General features: G+C 42.5%; 1 protein-coding gene across 2 annotated transcripts in view; it reads right to left on the minus strand.

The window, feature by feature from the left end:
• Positions 1-18,660, minus strand: part of SHANK2 (SH3 and multiple ankyrin repeat domains 2) — a 638,838-nt gene that overhangs the window by 581,601 nt on the left and 38,577 nt on the right. For both annotated transcript variants that reach the window (XM_054026918.1, XM_054026919.1), the window contains exon 2: positions 8,595-8,658. The gene's annotated coding sequence lies outside the window, so the exon portion shown is untranslated. The remainder of the gene's footprint in view (positions 1-8,594; positions 8,659-18,660) is intronic.

The following is an 18,660-nucleotide window of genomic DNA, read 5'->3' on the forward strand; positions in this document are numbered from 1 at the left end:
TCAGTTGCTCCGATGTGAATCCAAAATAACGACACTGACCTCAGAGGGGTTTTGATACTGTAAAATCAGCGTGAAAGCAGAAACAGGCCATATATCTTTACACTGAGAAGAGACTTTCTGCCTTAGTGACAAATTATTTCTTTAAAGCAACTTTTATTCTACTGTAAATTGATCAATTCTTTCTGTGAATTCAATAAATCACTTTTTTTTTGATGCAGAAAGCATCCTTTTACTTTTTCAAAAGATTTACAATAAAAAAAAAAAAACACCAAATGCTAAACACTGAATTGCTACTAGTGCAATTGATTTCAGTGGGACAACCTGCAAAATAAGGTGTGACTCAACATGAATAAGGGTGGTAGAATCTGGCCCTTAACAACTCCCCACTCCAATGGTCAACTGCCTTTGGTAACTATGTAAGAAAGTTCATTTAGATAACCTAAGTTTATGCAGTATTTTAAGGCATTTCCTACAGTAAGTATAGTTAATACAACAGATAATGAGGCTACTTTCTCTGATTACTGCAAGTAAAATTAGATAGCTTTTTAGGAACAACACTGTAATATGAGATTCTAGTTTTATTATTATCTTGCTTTGCTCTAATGTAGTACTAGTGGATTATGATCTCACAGATATGGGATCTGTTATGCCTTCATGGAAAAAAAGTATTATTACTCAGATGGTAATTTGGGGTGCAATACAGACCAGTGTAGGATTATGTTGCCGCCTACTTTGTAATCCTGAGTGTCTCACAATGCCTGACTGCTATAGCTCCCAACCTGGGCCACTCACAGCCAGCCTACCAGCATGCAGGTCACACCTGGAGTGTCTGTGTGCTAGACAGCCTGGTTCAGCAACTCTGATTGCAGCAGCCTGTCTACAGCCCTAGTCTGGCTTCCAACAGCCTTGGTTACTACTTGCAGGGTGAGCCTAACACACTTCTGGTCCTGAATATTCCCAATATTGTGCACTCTGCAGTGCCCAGCCCTCTCCTGGACAGTTAAGAGAAATAATATAGTTTATTTGTTCCTCTAAAGACCAAAAACAAATCACATTTTATTAACTTAACTAGGGTAAATACACCCTTTCTTTTAAACACAGCACTGAGTTGGTTTATAGTAAAAATAAAACAAATATATTAACAATGTCTAATTAAAGGAATAAAAATAGAAAGGGTTACAAGCAAATAAAAGTGAAAACATGCATCTAAAGGTCTAAAACTTAATCTAGCAATATACAGGCTTTGTTCACGATGGTTTCTCACTTATATTCAGTTCCCAATCCCCCTTGGCTAAAGGACATCTTTCACAGCTTGCAGGAGCTCTGCTCCTTTGTGTCTATCAAGAGATGGATGCCAAAGATGGCTTCTCTCCTTGAATATATCTTCCAAAGTTCAATTAACTTGTTTCAAGAGGCACGATGACCTCATTCTGTTCTTCCCTTCATGTGGGTTTCCCATCCCCCTATATGATTTCTATGTAAATAGAGCTTCCATTGTTTCTGATTCATCATGCTTAATTTACATAGGAATCAGGTAGATAGCTGTTGTGATATTCCCTCTTGTCTGGGCAGACTGTACAGTCTGCTATCACTGAGCATCCATAAGACCCTATATAGTATTAATACATAAAATTCACAATGCTATTAATCATCAGCATGTCATAGGCTTCCTGAAAAGACCTCACTCTATATACTTTATAATTCAGTAATATTGTATACAATCAGTTGATTCAATTGATTATCTCTTGAGGTTCAGCCCCCAGTCTTTATAGACCAGTTAACCTTTACAATGTATTATTTGAAAAGTAAAACCCAGACCAAGCTTCTCTCTCTTACTAGGTGTAGACCATATGCTGTCTCCTTCCCCTGCTGCTCCCGCTTGTTAGTTTGAGGTTTGCCTCCACCCCTTGTTAGTCTGATGGGACTGTTTACGCAATATGTAAGTACATTCTCATTGTCTTATAACATACTTTGGAAGTAACTCCCAGGTGGGGAAAACACATTCCTTTGTCTAGTGCAGACGTGTTTACCAACTCTCCCTAGCACACCTGATTTACACACACTTTAGTCATAATTCAGGCATATATCCCGAACTCTTAATATCCATTGAGTATATACATCATGCAAGAATATTAATGATCAGTGAGTTTAGTTTTCAAATGATACCTTGCGAGGTATATTTTGTTCAAAGGTTATTACAATAGTGCATAGGGTATGAATATAGGGGTGCTTACGATCACACTAAGATCTTCCCCTTCTGCAGGAGCAACCATGGAAGGGGAACACTTAGGGTATGTCTACACTATGGGATTACTCCGAATTTACAGAATTCGATTTTTGGAAACCGATTGTATAAAGTAGAGTGTATGCGGCCACACTAAGCACATTAATTCGGCAGTGTGCATCCACGTACCGAGGCTAGCGTCGACTTCCGGAGCGTTGCATTGTGGGTAGCTATCCCATAGTTCCCGCAGTCTTCCCCGCCCATTGGAATTCTGGGTTGAGATCCCAATGCCTGATGGGGGCCAAAAACATTGTCGGGGGTGGTTCTGGGTACATCTTCCCCCTCCCTCCGGAAAAGCAATGGCAGACAACCGTTTCACGCCTTTTTTCCTGGGTGAACTGTGCAGACGCCATACCATGGCAAGCATGGAGCCCGCTCAGCTCAAGACAGCAGACATGAACATTGTAAACACCTCGCGCATTATCGTGCAGTTTATGCTGAACCAGAACCTGCAAAACCAGGTGAGGAGGCGGCGGCTACGGCAGCGCGGTGACGAGAGTAATGAAGACATGGACATAGAATTCTCTCAAACCGCGGGCCCCGGCGCTTTGGAGATCATGTTGTTAATGGGGCAGGTTCTAGCTGTGGAATGCCAATTCTGGGCCCGGGAAACAAGCACAGACTGGTGGGAACACATAGTGTTGCAGGTGTGGGACGATTCCCAGTGGCTGCAAAAGTTTCGCATGCGTAAGGGCACTTTCATGGAACTTTGTGACTTGCTTTCCCCTGCCCTGAAGCGCCAGAATACCAAGATGAGAGCAGCCCTCACAGTTGAGAAGCGAGTGGCGATAGCCCTGTGGAAGCTTGCAACACCAGACAACTATCGGTCAGTCGGGAAACAATTTGGAGTGGGCAAATCTACTGTGGGGGCTGCTGTGATGCAAGTAGCCAAAGCAATTGCTGAGCTGCTACTACCAAAGGTAGTGACTCTGGGAAATGTGTAGGTCATAGTGGATGCCTTTGCTGCAATGGGATTCCCTAACTGTGGTGGGGCGATAGATGGAACCCATATCCCTATCTTGGTACCGGAGCACCAGGGCAGCCAGCACATAAACCACAAGGGGTACTTTTCAATGGTGCTGCAAGCACTGGTGGATCACAAGGGACGTTTCACCAACATCAATGCAGCCAGACACCAGGGTGATTAGAAGAGCACACCAGGAAGCGCTGCGCATCAGAGAAGCTTTGAAAACCAGTTTCATGACTGGCCAGGCTACGGTGTGAAGTTCTGTTTGTTTCTCCTTGATGAAAACCCCGCCTCCTTGATTGACTCATTCCCTGTAAGCAACCCACTCTCCCCCCTTCGATCACAGCTTGCTTTCAAAGGAAATAAAGTCACTATCATTTAAAAATCATGTATTCTTTATTAATTGATTATAAACATAGGGAGAGAACTGACAAGGTAGCCCAGGTGGGGTTTGGGAGGAGGATAGGAGGAAAAGGCCACTAAAAAAGTTCAAAATAATGACAGCCTTTTGCTTGGGCTGTCCACTGAGGTTGAGTGGGAGGGTGCATGGAGCCTCTCCTCTCCCCGGGGTTCTTGGGCATCTGGGTGAGGAGGCTATGGAACATGTTGAGGGGGAAGGGCGGTTATACAGGGGCTGCAGTGGCACTCTGTGATCCTGCTGCCGTTCCTGAAGCTCCATCAGACACCAGAGCATGTCCGTTTGATCACGCAGCAGCCCCAGCGTTGCAGCCTTCCACCTCTCGTCTCGAGCGTCCCTCATGGCCTCACGTTCACTGGCATCTTTCCTGTACTTTGATACCATGTCCTTCCACTCATTCAGATGAGCTCTTTCATTGTGGGTCGATTCCATGATTTCAGACAACATTTCGTCTCGCATCCATTTTTTTCACCGCCTTATCTGAGATAGCCTTCGGGATGGAGGAGGGAGGCTTCAAAAATTTGCAGCTGCGGGAGGGAGGGAAAAAAGGGAGAGAAGTATTTAAAAAGATACATTTTACAGAACAATGCTTATACTCTTTCACGGTGAACAACACTATTCACATTACATAGCACATGTGATTTCAGTACAAGGTCGCATTTTGCATCTTAATATCGAGCGCCTGCAGCTTTGGTATTAGATCTCAGACGCAGGTCCGGGCAACAAAATTCGGCTTGCATGTGGCCATGGTAAGCCATTGTCTTTCGGCTTCTGCAGCCTTCATAAAAGCAGCACCCTCCTTTCCCACATACCAAGCAAAGCCCATTGCGTGCTGCAATTTTCCTTAACGTGCAGTAGCAGAAACCAAACTAACACCCCCCCACCCAATTCTCTCGGATGATCGCTTTATCCCTCCCCGCACCGCGTGGCTGGTATCAGGGAAGATCCCTGCTAGCCAAATGCGAAAAGCTCAGCGCCAATGCCCCTCTCCACCCCCGCTTGGCTAACAGCAGGGAAGGATTTCTTTTCAGCCACAGGCAAACAGCCCAGTAGGAATGGCCACCTCTGTCCCCTTAATTAAATTCCCATATTTCAACCAGGTTACCATGAACGATATCACTCTCCTAAGAATAACACAGCGAGATAAAGAACGGATGTTGCTTGAATGCCAGCAAATACCGGGACCATACGCTGCCAGGCTTTGTCATGCAATGATACCAGATTACTTGTTACTAGCATAGCGTGGTCAAGTGTCCTACCATGGAGGACGGAATAAGGCTGCACTGCTCAGAAACTTGTGGCAAGGCTTTTGGAGTACCTCCAGGAGAGCTTCATGGAGATGTCCCTGGAGGATTTCCGCTCCATCCCCAGACACATTAACAGACTTTTCCAGTAGCTGTACTGGCCGCGAATGCATCCCAAGTCCTCAGGGAAAATTAATCATTAAAAAACGCTTGCTTTTAACCATGTTTTATATTTACAAAGGTACACTCACCTGAGGTCCCTTCCATGGCTTCATGGTCTGGGATACTGCCTTGGGAGGGTTGGGAGGCTACTTCATTCAGGCTGAGAAAAAGATCCTGGCTGTTGGGGAGAACGCAGTGCTGTGTGCTCTCCACAAGCTTGTCCTCATCCTCCTCATCTTCCCCATCCGCAGAATCCTCAGGCATGGCTGACAGTACCCCCTCCTTGGAATCCACAGTCAGAGGTGGGGTAGTGGTGGCGGCCCCCCCTAGAATTGCATGCAGCTCAGTGTAGAAGTGGCATGTCTGCGGCTCTGATCCGGACCTTCCGTTTGCTTCTTTGGTTTTCTGGTAGGCTTGTCTGAGCTCCTTAACTTTCACGCGGCACTGTACTGAGTCCCTATTATGGCCTCTCTCCATCATGCCCTTGGAGATTTTTTTCAAATGTTTTGGCATTTCGTCTTTTGGAACGTAGTTCTGCTAGCACAGAATCCTCTCCCCATATAGCGATCAAATCCAGTACCTCCCGAACAGTCCATGTGGGTGCTCTTTTTCGATTCTCGGACGGCATAGTTACCTGTGCTGATGAGCTCTGAATGGTCACCTGTGCTCTCCACGCTGGGCAAACAGGAAATGAAATTCAAAAGTTCGCGGGACTTTTCCTGTCTACCTGGCCAGTGTATCCGAGTTCAGATTGCTGTCCAGAGCGGTCACAATGGTGCACTGTGGGATAGCTCCTGGAGGTCAATACCGTCGAATTGCGGCCACACTAACCCTAATTCGAAATGGCAGTGTCGATTTCGGCGCTACTCCCCTCGTCGGGGAGGAGTACAGAAATCGATTTTAAGAGCCCTTTATGTCGAATTGATGGCTTCGTTGTGTGGATGGGTGCAGGCTTAATTTGATTTAACGCTGCTAAATTCGACCTAAACTCATAGCGTAGACCAGGCCTTACTATAATAATATCACAAGGTTTCAGTAGTAGTGTCCCTGTCTCATGGTCTGCTTTTTGCGGTGGTGTTTGTGACCTAGGAGAAGAAACTGAGGATCCATGGAAACAGTCCCCAACTCTGATGCATTTTTTACAGACATTCAGAGCAGAAGTATCACTAGGTGTACTGTAAGATTATCCATGCCCCCAACAGCACTCTGGCTTCTGATCAACCTCTGCCATTGGTTCCCCAGGCATAACTGCACAGAGCTGTAGGAGATTAATGATTGTGGTGATGACAGTAATGCTTGTATGAAAAGCATTCATATCTATGGCAGTTTGCCATGGATTTTCATTCCCCTCCATGCTGAGCACAGTAACTTTTACTCAGCTTTTTTAGCTCCTCCATACATAACACACCCCCTAACCATAAAGCTCTACTGCACTCAGGGGGTGAAGGATCATGCTACAGAGATACTGTCTTCCTCTTTTTGTACTCTCTGCTCCATTGCCATACAATTTTGTTGCCTTCCATGATTCTAAGTAGGGGGGAAATCCAGCCAATTGTGCTGGACAAATATATTTTGCTTTTGGGTACCTAGATGCTATGGGGTGAGGCGCTCTATCCATGGATTGGCATACTAAGAGATCAGAAATGACACACATCAGAGACCTGTTTCAGATGCAATGCACTCACAGTTCCTGTCATTTGGTAGAGGAAGTAGCATTGAGCCCAGTCTTGTTCCCAGGACAATCAATGGTTTAGTCCTCTGTAATGTAATCTGATGCAGTTGAAACTGTGTATTTCATGAACCTCCAGAGAGCAGACAGATCTAGAAATCTTGATTCCAATTTTACTTACACTAGTTCTACACCAGTGCAACTACCTGGACTTCATTTGAGTTGCATATGATTTACACAAACATAAATGAAATCAAAATTAGGCCTATAGTCACGTTGCGCTTCTTATAGGTCCACTTTGTTGTGTGGTATTGTAATGTGCATTTTGGTAAATATATTTAAATAATTAATTACAAAAACAAATGTCATTACTTTTTAATTAAAATGCATCAAACTAACCTAAAATGTTTCAATCAGAAAATACTTACACATTCATTTAGAGCAACATTTCCTGCACAGCTTTTACACATAAATATTTGATTTGAATACTGTTACACAACATCAGCATGAAAACAAATTAAGTAATGAACATATTTGCCACATTAGGCTAACATATTTTATACCATATAACAGTCAGCTGCAGTTCAGATGAAACCAAATAGATGTTAGAATAGATGTTTAGACCAAGAGGAATTGTGAGCTGCCATCATTTCAGGCAACAGAGTTGACTGTTCTAGGCAGAATTAGAACCCTCCATGTCAAATCATCTAGGGAGGGAGGGACGATTCGATCTACCTATGCAGAATTGAAAAGAAACTTACCAGTTACTGGGGCACCCTGTTCCATAACTCTCTTCAGATGGTTCAACTATGCAACTATGGTTCACATGCACAACTAGACATACACTATCTTCGTAGTGTATGTCTTGTTAGGAAATTCCCACTCCACCTTAATCATATTGTCATAAACTAGGTGAGGAAGAATTACACAGCTCAGCTTTTTTTTTGCTCTGCCGGTGTGTACACCTCCCCTTGCCCCCATGTGTCCTGATATTTTCTTCCCCTCATCTGGTCACCCTAGCCAGGAGGAGCAACTGCAGGGAAAGTCCAGCTCTGCCCCAGCCTCCCTGGGCTGGAGCATGTCCAGTGCAGCTGAAATCTTTAGAGAATTAAGATGCCAAATTCTAACTAGTCTGAGCATGTGCAAATTGAGATTTTTCAAAGGTTTATAACTTGGCCAAATTCGGGTAGATTTCCAAGGGAATTGGAAACAACACATCCCTGATACCAGGGCAACACCCCTCCCTGCCCTTCTCCCAAATTTAAGTCCCTTCTCCAAAGCATGGAGGTGCTAGAGCTTCTCAATGAAATTGTTGTAAGATTTAAAAAAAAAAACAACAAACAAACATTGTCAAGACAATGTATTTTTCCCTAACCTTGTTCTGAGAAATGGCTAAAGCATTTTAGCTGGAAATTTAAAAAAAAAAAAAAAAAAAAAAAAATCAGCCTGAGGCAGACACACAACATGGAAAATTTCAGCCTGAATAGTTAAGTCTGGCAAAATAATAAGTAAACAGGGTCTTATAATGAAAAGTGTTTAAGCAACCTTAATTATAGATGCTTCTACCAGTTATGCCTATAGTAAGTGCTAGTACATGGCTAACTTAGATTTCTAGGCACTACTATACCACAAATAATACATAAGGCTACCACTGGTTTTGTATCATATTTGGCAAGTTTTTTTTTTTTATCACTCTGCTTCATTTTCACCTATCTGTATAATAGGGATACTATTATTTAACCACCTCATGCAGACATTTTGAGGATTATTGGTACACACTTTAAATATAAGAAGAGCTGTATAGTACAAAGTCTTGCTACTTTTTCATGTTCAGCTGCTATTGTACTTACACAAATAAAAGATGAAGGCAACTTTCAGCTTTTGTCCATGTGCAGGAAACTCCTTCACTTCACACTGAGGAGGCAAGAATGCAGGGATTTCATTATCTTACAAAGTTCAAACTCTTTTATTTACAAATTCACAGTGAGTCAACGGCAGGATTCTACTACATTTATTTTGGCTGTAAAGTTGCTCTGCATAGTTGAACTTCACATCAGCCCTATGCTGGCATTCAGAATGCCAGAAAATAATGGAATCCTTTGTACTCTGTAGAAAAAGATCCAGGGTGAAATTCGCCTCTCTGCTGCGGGTCAGTACAAGCTCTACACACAGCTTTACACCTCAAAACAAAGGTTAAGTCGGACCCACCAAAGAGAATCATCCAGAACTCCTCAGTAATTCAGAACCATTTGTATATCTATTATATATACACACACATATTGGTAAAGTACAGAAGTTACTGTTGACATTTCTCAAATTGGGCAAGTTTTTAAAGTTAGGTTCATGCAAATATTTGCACAAACCTAAGTAGTGTGTGCAAATCCTAAATCCTTACATGCAAAGTGGTGTATTTTCAAGTGCATGTGCCCAGTCGTTCATTCAATTGGCCATATGCATATGCAAATCTCTTTTGTGGGCACACATGAGAAGTAAAGTAGCCTCAGTTTGCTTTAGCTTAACTAAGGCCACTTTATTTCTGAATTAGAGTGTTCACACAAGGGTTTAATGCACTTTAGCTAATAATAATACAAGCTAGTACTTGGTACCTTTGGTTAACACATATTAACTTTCCTGAGTGTCCCCAAGTAGACAAACACTTAGGGTTCTCTACTGTACCCATCACCATAGTATCTAATGCCTAGTCTACACTACAAAGAGAGTTAAATTTAAGTCACTTTGTATTGACCTAATTGTGCATGTGTCTACACTCAAATACGTATCTGGGCAACATACGCACCCTGTTACAGCAACACAGTAATACCACTTCCCCAAACAACATTGAACCATAGTTGACCTATGGAGGTCGATGCTGTAATGGACCGGTGCATAAGCAGTCTTGCCTACTGGTCAGAGCTGGGCTGAGGTCTGCCTATCAGTGATGGTAATCACTGGGCAGGAGCTGGATCAATCGCAAGTGCCAGGTTCCATAAGCAAGAGTTAGGATCAGAGTCCGGCCAGGGTCAGAGACCTAAGATCAAAAATAGTGCCAGGTTGGAATCAGAAGGCAAGAGTCAGGGCCAGAGTCAGGCTGGGTTCTGAGACTGGAGATCAGAAGCAGTACCAGGTTAGAATCAAGAGGCAGGAATCAGGGTTGGAGTCAGGCTGGTGTTGGAGGCCAGAGATCAAGCAAGGTCTGGCGCTGCAGCAGGCTGAAGTCTGTGAGGTTGCTCAGTCAACTTCCTGGGGAAACCTCTGCTGTTAAAGAGGCCAATTAGAGGGCAGCAAGTTCCCGTCACTCTGGGTCTCTTGGGCGGCACGTCCTGTAAGCACCTACTCTCTGTAGTGCTCCCTGGCTGTGCCCTCTGTGTGGTTTCACCCTTTAAAACCGCTGCATAATTTTGAAATGTCTTTTCCTGGTTGCCCAGCTTGGCCAGCACACCTAGCAGCTCTCCATTATTGTGTGCAACTGCCCAACCAGCCAGGCAAGCTCCACACACTAGAAGCACTCCTCCCTATTTTGGCACTAGCCAATCTTGCCATAGAATACATCAACAGAAAGGGCTACTAATCTATGATTATGCAAGTGTTGGTGGATTACCAAGTACACTTCACTGACATCAATGTTGGTTGGTCACGGAAGGTAGCAATTCAGTGTTGCAAGCTTCCACAGTGAGATCGCCATTCGCTTCTCAATTGCCAGAGAAGTTCTCATTCTGGTTTGCTCACACTGGGAGGGCTAGGGCGAGTTTGGCATACAGATCCAGAAATGTGGCCTTTCACATAACCTGAATTACAATGCAATCCCACCAGTCAGTGCTGGTTTCTCAAGCCCAGAAGTGGCATTCCACCATTTGCAGTTGCTCCGTGAATGCCACCAACAACCTTGAATTGGTTTTCACTATGTCCCACAGCAAACTACCCTCCGACAAATCATCACTGTGACATCGCGAAGGGTGCAAGCTGACCACTGAACTGCTGTGCCACCTTAATTCTCCAGCCCAGAATATCTCTTACTCTGTTCTGCTACTGAAAAACAGCCTCTCCAAGCACTGTTCACATGACTACTAGCATGTAAAGGCAACACCTGCAAATGCCTCAGTCCCAGCCTTGCACCCCAGAAACATGCATCTTAAACAGTTCAAAGCCCACCTTGGACAGTGTAAGCTCATTATGAGTCCTTCATTCCATCAAAGGGTAATGAATATGAAACAGCCTTTTTTAACCTGAGTAGAGATTCTCAAGACACTTCAACCAAAAGCACATTAGTTTAGAAAAAAACAATGAAACAAGTTTATTAACTAAAGAAAAATAGATTTTAAGTGATTATAAGTGATAAAAGCATAGAAGTCAGATATGGTTATGAAAGCAATAAAAAATAAACACGCAAGCTATTTCCTAAACTTTACCAAGGCTAGTAGTTCTAAAAGCAAAACAGGTTGTCTCACCATAAGCTGCAATACATTTCACAGACTGTCTCCTCCCAGTGTCCTGGGACACTCCTCCCACTGTTCAATGATGCTTCTCTTTGTCTTCCAAACCATCTTGCTTCCACGTGTCGAGGTAGCAGCGAAGAAATGACTAGAGGCCTTTTTTCCTCCTTCTTATACCCCAACCCCTTGTGCTGGAAAAATCTTTGCTGGGTCATGGGGTTAGGCAGTCCCATTGCCTATGTGCTCTGCAAACTGTCCTTCAAGTGAACCGTAAATTCTTGTTTCTACTTTCTGTGTACACGCCATTAGCTCTGAAGCAACATGTAAATCCTCTGTTTAGAGTTATCAGTTAATAGTTCTAACACCTGTGGTCAGTCCTTTGTGTCTCTGAAGAGCTAGTTGATGGGTGTTTCCCAGACTTACAAATATGTTTCAGTAACAAACATAGCAAAATCTCATAACTCCATGCACAATGTTAATACACACATTTTAACAGGACAATGATGTCCAGTAGAACATGAGTTTTCAAATTATACCTCACAAGGCATGCTTTGTACAAAATATATCATAACCATACAAAAGTGGCGAACATGGGGTACAGCTGGTGAACAGTGTGTCACAGTCACATCCCCCATTTCTGCGGTTCTTCCTGTAGCTCTGCAAATACTGCAGTATTGTTCGTCCTGTGTTTGCAACACTCATGAGAATAGTGTGGGCTCCGTGCTTCTGTCAGAGATGGCTGACAGCGAAAAGTGCTACATAGGTTTGTGGGATTTTTTAAAATAGTGCAAAAATTATGGGATATGGATAGCATTATGGGATGGAGAAAGTTGACCACTGGCTCCCAGTATGCCCTCCGTGACTTTTTCTGCTCCACCATGCATTTCTAAAATTTCCCAAAAAATAGTGTCACATGATGGCAAGTTGCACACTGGGATAGCTACTCATAGTGCACCACATGGGTGCATTGACACAAGCACTCCTGGTGGGTACACATAGTGCTGATGCAAGGAGACAAGCATGCACATGAGCGACATACTAACTGCAGCAGCTTTATATTGACATAACTTGCGTTGACCAAAGTTGGTAATGTAGACATGGTCTAACTGTTTCTCCTCCTCCTATTTTCATTCACCAGTTATGTGCACAGAGATAGCTTCCCTTTCCTAAATTTGAAGTCTGCACATTATTTCTATATAAAATAGATGTTCAGCTCACCTGGCTCTAAAAGAAAATTGTTACAGAATTATTCCACCAAATCTTAATGCACATCTGTATAATATTGGGTGCCAGAGATCAGCTGAACTAAAGTAATTCACACTTTTGGTTTCACAGAAGTGACTAAAGTATCCATGTATTAGGGTAGCAGCAATGACTGCTATTATAACAGTATGCCTATGTATGCTTGCTAGGGGGTTACGGCACTCTGCACCTTTCAGGATTAGGCTGTAAGCCACCCATTATATTAGCCCAATTGCCAGTATCACAGGTGTTCCTTTTACAACCAGTTCCCACTCATGTACATGTTTGTGTTCCACAACTTCCTGACCCTCAATGTAAGATTTTGAGTAACACGACAGGAGGATGGTACCAGGGTTTAGAGTGTTGCTAGTGTGATTGTACATATTGTGGGTTCAACTACTACTTGGAAGAGATTTTTTTAAATGGTTCATTTTAGTCTGTTTGGTTTTAGAGCAACAGTATCAAGAGAATGATGATCTTGAGAATTAATAAGGAAGAAGTTGCTTGAGATTTCAGTGAGAAGTGTCTGTAGAGCAGAGAGGGAGGAGTCAGATTGGAGAGGATCCAGGAGGGCATTTGAGGTGAGGAAGTTAATGCGGCAGTTGCAGACAGTCCACTTACTAAGCTTAGAAGTGAAGGGAAGGCGGGAAATGGAGACAAGTAGAGACAAGGGTAGGTATTTACTTAGGAAAGGGGAAACTTGGGTACATTTGTACCCAGAGGGGAAAGAACTTCAGGTAGAGCTTTGTCAGTGTTAAATGTTAAAGCCATGGCTGCAGTGAAGTCACATATTAAAAGGAATCCTTTGTTTTTTGCCATGTTCTGGGATATTTTAGTCTTTTCTCTCGGCAATCTTAAAAATCATAGAAAATACATTAGAGAGATCCTTCATGGTGTGGCTAAAAATGTGGAATATATGGTCACAGTGAATGGTCTTCAAAAATGTCTGATGCTTTGCTTCTGTAGCCTACTCATTTTCAGCATGAGGGACAAGGCTTTAATTCAGCCCAAACACAGGCAATACAAATACTTGCAGTTATTTATTTCTTTTACAGTTAAGACATGTGGGAAAAGTGCACACCTTCATGTATCTAATCTAACTGATCTGACTGAAGACTCTTAACAGGTACAGGAAAAGGTCAACTCCAAAAATATAGCAGAAAGAGTCAAGTTACAGTAGGGCAAAACATTTTGCATGGCCAATGTGGAGTCAGACTATGAAGGTCCCTCATATTGGCAAGGAAAGGTAGGAGAGCACAAAGGGACTCACCCACACCATGCTCATCCCCCTTCTTCATTCACCCCAAGGGCACACATCAGCCCCAAAATGGAAGAAGAAGAGGTAGTGCCAACGCTGCATCAGGAAACTTTGAGTGGGACATGACCTCTTCTCTGAGCTTCCCATGCAGCAGGGTAGCTCCTTGTCACTTGCAATGCAGGCACTGCCTGCATTGCACAATCTAGCCTGTAGAGAGGACACAACAAGGACTTATTTTCCTCTCGTAGAATTTGTGAGAGAGAGTTTCAGGCCATCAGTTGTCACTATTTGGAGGTTCTTTAAACTTGATCCTTGATTTTAATGGCCCTTTCTGAACCTGCTTTTTTCCCTCCAAAATACTTTGCATGTTGTATTTTTGATAGATCTCACTGTACAGTTGATCAGTTTACAAACAAATGAATGTTCAGAATGTATTCATTCCATATTATGCAGAGTGCAAAAACTTTTGAGGGTGGTGTTTATAACAAATTAACTACCTTACTTGAAATAATCTGAGTTTTTGAGACTACCAGCCCAACTCGATTTAACTGGCTATCCAAATCTCTCTCTCAGCCTAGGTAGGACATAGCAAGCTTTGTCTATTAGGTTGCTGGGGGTCTTGAGAAATCAAGAGGCACCATACTGGAGATATGCCATCAGCCATTATATGTTAAACTGCCATTGTGCAGTAATCTTGTTCAAGTAGCCCTGTGTAACTCCTAATACGAAGTGTCATTGCACTGCTTGACACCAGAGTTTTCCCAATTATGGGAACTGCAATGGGACCCTTTAGAGCAATAGCTTTCTACATTTTTACTTTATAAATTAGGACATAAATTCACAGCAGCTCACTCATCACTGTACTATAAAGGACTGTTTTTTGCAGCATAACCTTCATTAAAAAAGGTCCCTTTAGGGAAATGTTGAGAGAATTGGGATCAGGGGACCTGTAAGATATTTAAGTCACTAAGCAGAAGTCATGAGAGATGTGAACAATTGAATTGACAAATGACTGCACGAAGCAGAACATTATATGACCCACATAATAGGGATTCCTGAGAACTCTGAATTTTCTTTCTTGATATGATCAAAATAAGAAGAGACTGCATGAAGTCTATAGAATTTCATTCTATAAATGAAAACCAGAAAATAATCTGTATCCATAAACTTCAATAAACCAAGCTGCAGAAAAAATACGAAGATATTTCACCTGGGACCTTTTGTAATTTAAATCACAAATCCATTTTAAGTGGGCTAAATCTCTTCCTACATTCCAAGTCCAGAAAAGACCATTGTGATTACACTGCTCTACAGCCAAAATGCTTCTGAAATAAATGTAGTCACACTTTACTAATTCTGGGTCACTGAGAACGAAAATGATGCTTAAAATTGTTGATTGGCTCTAGTTTTCAAGATATGCTATTGGGTCAGTATATACGACCCTTGACTTGGGAATGGCGGAAGATAAGTGAGTTATAAAGGGAAGGGATCTCAATTTAAACCAGAAATGACTAAAATACATCTTTGACTGGATCTATGAATAAATCTATGACTGGGTTTGGACAGTACTTGCTTTTTAGGCAAAACAATGAATGATGTAATCTGAAGCTGGTATTGCATCATGTTATTCCTAGAAGTCATGGATGATGCAATCATAATGAAGCTTACATCACTCTGCTGAACAAATTGCCCTATATCAGCTCTAGAAATCATACAGTGTCGTGCTCTCTTGTTTGTCAGTGTTTGATTTTGCAAAGGGACATATTTCTGTTTAGCCAGAGTGAGCAGAGATGCCTTGTACTTGTGTGAACAGTGCAGATAACTTCTGCTATGTTTGTGGTGAAGTGACTTTTGCATCACAAAAGCACAGTATAACCACTATGGTTAAGAAAGCCTATCACCTTTCTTTTGGCTGCAAAATTGGAGATCAGGACAAGAGGTGGGCCCCACACATATGCTACAACACTTGTGCAACAAATCTTCACCAGTGGTTGAACAGGAAAAGGAAATCTTTGCCTTTTGCAGTGCCAATGATTTGGAGAGAGCCAACAGATCATACCAGCAATTGTTACTTCTGCATGGTGCCTCCAGTTGGGAAAGGTGCATCAAAGAAGAAAAAGTGGACTGTGCATTATCCAAACATTCCATCAGCTATACGCCCAGTACTCCACGGAGAAGGACTGCCGGTTCCTGATGCATCAGAATCATTCTCACTTGAGTCAGATGAGGAAGAGGATGAAACTTCTGGTCCTGAACCATCAATGTCACAGGACCCACATTTTCTCCCATCCTCCTCCTCTGAACCACACCTCATAACACAAGGTGAACTGAATGACCTTGTCAGGGATTTGGAACTATCCAAGAGTAAGGCAGAGCTGTTGGGCTCCAGACTACAGCAGTGGAATCTCCTGGCAGGTGATGTTAGGGTTTCCATGTTCTGTGACCGTCAAAAGGATCTTGTCCCATTCTTCTTCATGGAAGGTGATCTTGTAGCCTGCAACAACATCGATGGTGTGATGGCAGCCCTCAACATCGTTCAGGATCCAGATGAGTGGAGACTGTTCTTTGATTCATCGAAGACGACTCTTAAAGCTGTTTTACTGCATAATGACAATGTTTTGCCATCAATTCCAGTTGGTCATGCAGTCCATATGAAGGAAACCTATGACAACATGAAACAACTTTTGAGGTGCATAAACTATGACCAACATCAGTGGCAGCTTTGTGGCGATTTGAAGGTTGTTGCTCTCTTGCTTGTTCTACAGGCTGGATACACAAAGTACTGCCGTTTTCTCTGCGAATGGGATAGTCGTGCAAGAGATTCCCACTACATCAAGAAAGATTGGCCACTCCGACAGTCATTAGAGCCTGGGAGGAAAAGTGTTCAGCATTCACCACTTGTTGAATCAAGGAAGATTTTGTTACCACCCTTACAAATCAAGCTGGGTCTGATGAAGAACTTTGTCAAGGCTATTGACAAAACACAAGCAGCTTTCAAGTACCTCCGTGGAAAATTTCCAAGGTTAAGTGAAGCTAAGATAAAGGAAGGTGTCTTTGTTGGTCCTCAGATTCGTGAACTTCTTTGAGATGATGCATTTGACCATGCACTGCGTGGCAAGGAAAAGACGGCATGGAAAGCCTTCCAGTTAGTGGCAATAAATTTTCTCGGAAACAACAAGGCAGACAACTACAGGTTGTTGGTGGAAAACCTCTTCAAGGCATACAAAAGCCTTGGTTGCAACATGTCACTAAAGATACATTTTTTGCACTCTCATCTAGATTTTTTTCCACCGAACTGTGGAGCAGTGAGCAACGAGCACTGGTACACAGAAGACCTGAGTTCAAGTCTTTGCTCCACATCAGGCAAAGCAGATATCTGAAAACAGGTCTCCCAAGCGAGTACTATTCTGGGGATACAGGCACACTCACCTGCCAAATTCCCAGCTGCCTTTGTAGCCTGAAGTACACAGGATAATTTACTTGATAAATTTCAAGAACAAAATATTACATTTTTTCTTTGTAATATGCATTAGTAAATTCACGTTACTGTAATAATTCAAATCAGCAACAGTTATAGCCCTCAGTACATCCGGAGGTTGATTAAATTACTTGAAATATACAATTTTATTTTATCTGGTGTTTCATTAAAACATTATGTTAACAGGATAAAAATTAGTTATCTTTGGCTAAATCTAAAATATTAAGAAATCATTGTAAAAATGTACTACAGTGTCCAGGGCCTCTGGTCTCTACTACATTGGCCTAAATCTGGAGTAACTCAATGGAAATGCAACAGATTATGCATTTACACTAGTATAATTTAGACTAGAACCTGACAGCTGGGTACTTTTAGTCCCAAACACTCCAGCACCACTTGTACTGTGGTAAGTTGCAGTTTCTGTACAGTTCCCCACCATAAACACACAGGCTAGCCAGTAATGGTGGCCCAGGATTGGAGGTGAGCAGAGCACATACTTTAGTCTCCTATTATTCACAAATTTTATGAATACTGGGAAACTGGAGTGTCTAAGGGAATTGCTTGTGTGACTTGTGGTTAGTCAGTGGGGTGAGACCAAAGTCCTCTTTGTCTGGCTGGTTTGGTTTGCCTTAGAGGTGGAAAAACCCCAGCCTTGGGCTGTAACTGCCCTGTTTTAAGCAATTTGTCCTCCGCAAAAGAATAAATGGACACAAATCGGACATCAGGAATGGTAACATACATAAGCCAGTAAGTGAACACTTCAATCTCCCTGGTCATTCTATTACAGATTTAAAAGTCACTATCATTGAACAAAAAAATTTCAGAAACAGACTTCAAAGAGAAACAGCTGAGCTAAAATTCATTTGCAAATTTAACACCATTAATCTGGTCTTGAATAGGGACTAGGAGTGGCTGGCTCATTACAGAAGCAGCTTTTCCTCTCCTGGAATTGACACCTCCTCATCTATTATTGGGAGTGGACTACATCCACCCTGATTGAATTGGCCCTGACAACACTGGTTCTCCACTTGCGAAGTAACTCCCTGCTCTCCATGTGTCAGTATATAATGCCTACATCTGTAACTTTCACTCTATGCATCTGAAGAAGTGAGGTTTTTACCCATGAAAGCTTATGCCCAAATAAATCTGTTAGTCTTTAAGGTGCCTCCAGACTACTTGTTGTTTTTGTCCTTAATTGGCACTCTCAGTTCGGTCCTACCAGAACCAGCATCGTTACAATGGCGTAGTCGTGCTAGGATCCACAGAACCAGGTCAATTAAGCTTTGGATCAGAACCCCACGCTATCCAAATTTGAATTTTGGGATTGAGAGTTTGGTTGGTTAAAGAGCAGTTGCAATGGGTGAGCAAAGAGCATATGAGGGCCTTGGCAAAAAAGCCCTGGAAGATTTGTGTTCAGAAAAGAGGATAAGCTTTAGAAAGAAAGCTAAAACTCAAGAACTGAGAAAGCTGTTAATGGCCAGTGATCAGGGGGCAAGAGCACAGCCCTT

This window comes from Malaclemys terrapin, chromosome 4 (genome assembly GCF_027887155.1).
Source record: "Malaclemys terrapin pileata isolate rMalTer1 chromosome 4, rMalTer1.hap1, whole genome shotgun sequence".
In the NCBI taxonomy this organism is placed as follows: domain Eukaryota; kingdom Metazoa; phylum Chordata; order Testudines; family Emydidae; genus Malaclemys; species Malaclemys terrapin.